A 5,196-nucleotide genomic window follows, 5' to 3' on the forward strand; every position below is an offset into this window, starting at 1 on the left:
GAAGGCTCTAGACCCATGGTCGGCAAACTGCGGCTTGCGAGACACATGTGGTTCTTTGGCCCCTTGAGTGTGGCTCTTCCACAAAATACCACGTGCGGGTGCACGTACAGTGCGATTGACACCTCATGGCCCACGCGCAGAAGTTGGTTTTCGTCCTGGGCGAGTCTATTTTGAAGAAGTACTGTTGATATTTGGCTCTGTTGACTAATGAGTTTGCCGACCACTGCTCTAGACCATATAGCATGCGGCACCCTGTAGGCCTGACGTGGGTGGCTCCTCTTGTGTCCGGTTTTCCTAAGTTTTATTGCTGACTCTGTCAACTGCGGGGGAGGCATGGGCTGAGGCCCCAGCAGTGTTCATGGTCATTGAACAAACCAGCTTCCATAGGCACAGTTCCCAGGGGTTGACATCTGCCTTTCCAATGCTGGTTGAAAAACAATCCTTCAATGCACTATGTTCCCACAGGCAACAGGCTTACCAGTCCTGAGCCTGTCTTGGTACCAAAATGAGTGTTATGTGGTTATTTTAAAAGAAGTGCTGTGGAATATTCCTTAGGCCCCAATTTTGGGTCAAATAAAGATGCTACATTGAACTAGAAGACTAGAAATTCAACCATGTCATTGGCAGGGAATAGAAGTCTTGCCTACTGGAGTGGGAGGGATTTAGGTTACAAGTGAATAAGAAACTCGTTCCTGCCTCTTCACAGCCATTAACCTTTAGTGCTTTTATTCCTCTTCTCCAGGTTTCATAAAACTCTCTGTTAAAATACATAGCAACGGCTAACTCATGATGTTGCACAGTTTAAATCAAATAGTGATGCTTATCAATGATCTTTGGTGAAAAATCCCAAGTGGCTCTAAAATCACAACAAAGCAACCAAGGGCTGCAGTTCATGGCGTGAGGAGTGCAGACGGGCTGTGGCCCCTCCGCCCGCGGGCGCCGCGGTCCTGGTTCAGGCTGAGCGATGGCCCTCGGGTGGCTTTTCCTCGGGTGAGGGCGGGGACAGGGAGATGGAGTCACTCACGCTGGGCGTGGCCGGCCTCCTACCTCTCCTGGTCAGTGACCAAGGCAAGTTAGTGGCCATGCCCAGGAGGGCGGGATGGGTAGACCTGTACACAGACGTGGCAAAGGCCACACCCTTCTCTGCAGATAGCCCCATCTCCGCCACCGACAGAGACTATCTCCACCCTCTCCCCTCCCAGACGCCTCCCAGCCACATGGCTCCATGCTCAGTCCGGTCTAGAGACACTTAGGTCTGTTTGTTGCATCATTGTTTCTGTTATGTAGCTTTCTCTGAAGAAAAATCAGTCCAAACCCCAGGACTTTAGGATGACTGATGCTTGTTCCGTGGTCAGTTTAGAGAGGACGGCTCGGGGCGCTGCGGGCCACCTCCGAACGCAGGCTCAGCACGCGGCCCCTGGACTCAGGCCCTCAGGGCGGCCGGCAGGAGCAGGAGAAGAGCCACCTGCCTGCCTTTGTGCTCGCGCTGGGACCGGCACGTTGGCACGTCTGCTCACACTCAGGCACTGGGGCCCTCACGTGGCCCAGCCCCCAGCAGGGGGTCCCAGGTCACTTCACTGCGGGAAGGGCACCGGCATGGCCTCCACGGGATGGGGAACCGCTCGCCAGGTGGGGGCCCAGTGCTGACAAGGCCGCTGTTAGGGGCCACCGTGTAGTCCTTACACTAAGCTTCTAAAACATGTAGTTTCTAATTGCACTTGACTCTTACTATTACACTAGCTTCAGATGCACAGAATAGTGTCAGACATTCACGCACCTTACACCATGACCCCGTGAGGCTGGGGCCGCCTGACGCCAGCACAGCCATGCAGTGGCGCTCCCTGCACGCCCCAGCCGGCTCGCACGTTTCACTAATGGTGCGTGTGTGGTGTGCACACTGAGGGCTCAGCCCTGACACCGTCCTGCAATCTACTGTGCAGAAATCATTAGTCAAACGTTTGGTACCGAATACAACATGATTTGGATGGTTGACGATCAGTCCTAAGGGCCATCTTTTTCGATAAATGACTTAACCTGTAGAGTGTGGACTGTGAAGTGACCCCTGTGCGTCTCATGGAGAACGGCCCTCCCAGGGCAGCTGGCGGAGTGCGTGCCGAGGAAGCCACAGGAAGCAGCGTCGGAACGTGGGCACTCACCCCGGAATGGGGGGCGAGGAGCTGGGGCCATTGCTGGCCTGCAGGGGTTGTATTTTTAGGAAAGACAAGATAACTAACACCTGTGATACGAACCAATAACCCCATTGGATGAGCACTGACCTCCTGTAAGAAATGACTAACCCCATGGTCTGAGATAAAAAATAATAATAAAATATGAAAAGATTTCCTTTCTTTAAGCTGTGCATTAAATGTCTTTGAGAAAACGTTGAAAGCCACAAATTTTCCACAGAAGATGAAAAGCTAAGCTGCATTATTTATTGTTTTAGGCTTAATAAGAGAGCTGACAGTGTAACATATCCCCCTAAACACAATTCGCTTGGAGCACGTGGCGGTTTCTCATTTATAGGAACAGCTCCTGTAAGTGGTTTCCATAGTTGAAAACAGATCTCATCCACCTCATACTGCAACACAGAGGACCAAGTCCTGTCTGCTCTATGTGCTCAAGAAATAATTTGTATTTGAGTTAATTAATGGTTATTTAGTTTGTTTTTCTTCCCCCTTAGTTGAGACTTACTTTTATTTTCCCATGTTTTTTCTATTTCAGTGAATTGAATCACAAAATCAGATATACAAAGGAAATATGACTTGTAAGTTAATATAATATTTATCACTCAGGTTGATAAATCAAGAAAATTAAACTGGTCCAATTCAGTTCATTTAATCCAATTCAGTAATTTAATTGGTTATTTTGAAAATGCAGGACTCCTTGCATGGCTCCACCCAGTGTGACCTTTGAGATTGCTACTGTGTGCTGGTCTCCATGCTGGTGCTTGGTGGGATGTCAGGGGGTGTTTGAAGACATAGGGTGATATGACCACCCCTGCCTCTGCTGTAGACGGCCCAGCTCGGTCTCCTGAGACTAGTGACCCTCTGTGCTGGCCTTCTCAGGTTTGGGGGCAGAAAATGAGCTGGCATCCATAACTAACCTCTGCTTCCAACATTGGTCTCCTTCCATTAATTCTTCACTTATTTCAGCTCCCTCACTGTGATCCAAGCCCTTTGTCAGTGCCATCAAAGTGTAATTCTCAACATTAAAAATAGGATTATCTTGTAAATACCACAAATACATGCTGAGCAGGTGTTTAAAATGTCTTTTAGTAGATGAAAGAAACAGCTCACTGTAGGGAGAAGTTAAGGGATGGAGACGTATGTAGGTTCTAGTGGCCCAGTGCACAGATTCCTGCACATTGAAAGGAAATTAATTAGAAGGTGGCCATTGGGGAGGGACTGGGTGAGACAGGCTGGACATGCCCTGGAGCCAACCTCCCGTGGTTCCTCCCAGGCCGGCCAAACCTGGGGTGCCTTGGCTCGAAGGGCGTCTGCGGTCACTGTAGCTGGCAGTAAACCAGATTCGGGGCTGACAGTGCCCCAGCAACAACATAACCCACGGCTGGAGGTGGAATCGCATGACCCTGCGAGGAATTGGGATCCCTCCTCTCTGGATCCGGGGTGAGTCCCCCGAGAACCGCCACTGCCAAGTCACTGCAGCTCGGCAGCTCCTGTGTTGAGTGTCTGCCCCCTGGTGGTCAGTGTGCATCATACCTACCGGCCAGTTGGACGGTTGGATGGTTGCTTAGCCTTTTAAATAAAGAGATTAACTTTAAAAATGATGAAATAACTTTTCTAGTAGATAAAATTATTCTTTGTCCTTCCATAACTTTTGGGGCGATCGCTTTTCCTGCAGAGAGAACCACAGTTGAACTGGTGACTTGGCTGAGTGTGGGTGCTGTAGAGGTGATCATGTAACGAAGACGGCCCAGCCTTGAAGGACGGGGTCACGCTGGCTGGCATTCCAGGTAGCACTTCAGTAGGAACCAGAAAGCCTGCCCTCATCCTGCAGCTGATTTTCAAGTTTCAGAGGATTCCTATTAACAGTCCTCAGCTCTGCAAGGACTTTAGATTCACAGCTCACTCTCCAGATGCCCCCCACGCCATGTGTAGGGGAGGAGCGGAGAGGGGGAATCTAAGGGTCACTTCCCACTCTCCCCCAACCCCCGACTGATGCTGCAGCTACAAGCGTGTGCCTGCATGTTTCTTGAGAAGCTCAGAGCCTGCCCTCCAGACCCCACACGGCACATCGCTCACCTCACCTTTCTGCCTGAGCCCCGCTGTGTCTGGGGCAGGTGCTTCCATGCCTGTCTACATCAGCATAGACTTGATTGGGAGGGAGGCCAGGAAGAGCCCTCGTGGACGAGTTTCATGGCCCTCGGTGCTGAGCTCGGGAAGGTGTTCTCTGAAATCTACGGTGAACCGCGCTGGGCGGGGCGATCCAAACATCAGTGGAGGAGATTTGGAAATCATTATCCTGTAATTCTCATTCTCTTCCCAAATGCTGCCTTTCAAGAATTGTGTCTCATCAAACAGAACAGCAATCAGACATGAGCCCTAAGTATTTCTTCACTTGGAGCATGTCCACATTCCATGAAACTTCAAACCACTGCCGTATTTTTGACGCCACATAAATTCCTCATCTCTTATTTAGGCAAACCTCTGGTCTCTCTCTGGTCTGAGCTCTTACCACCTCCCCCATCATACATATCCTCCTCTCTAGTCCGGATGAGACCTTTGTTTCTCTCTCAGTTTGGCATGCTGATAGTCTTGCCTGAAACGCTCCTCCCCATTCCTCTGCCTAAATCTTAGTCATCCTTGTCTCAGCGTCTGAACGACTTCCCGGATGTCTATGTGGCTCTGCAGCCTTCTGTGTCCCAGGCAGCGAGGACCTACTATTCTTCTGGCTGTCACTCTCTGTAACAGGCCACCTTGGAGCGAAGTGTCTTTGAACAACAGTCATCTATAGGGCCCAGCCTTCAAAAGGATGTGCTTAGAGCTCCGTGAAATGGTTAGGTGGCAACGGAGGGTTTGCTTGGCTGGGACTCCCGTGTCCACTTCTGACAAGGCCCAGTATGTCGGAGAGTTCATCCAGTGGTAACCTGGAGGTTATGTCAGGAGTTCACCTGGTGGTTATGTTGAGAGTTACCTGGTGGTTGTGGCAGGGAGTTCACCTGGCAGTTGTGGCAGG

Source organism: Myotis brandtii, unplaced genomic scaffold (genome assembly GCF_000412655.1).
Source record: "Myotis brandtii unplaced genomic scaffold, ASM41265v1 scaffold634, whole genome shotgun sequence".
NCBI lineage: Eukaryota > Metazoa > Chordata > Mammalia > Chiroptera > Vespertilionidae > Myotis > Myotis brandtii.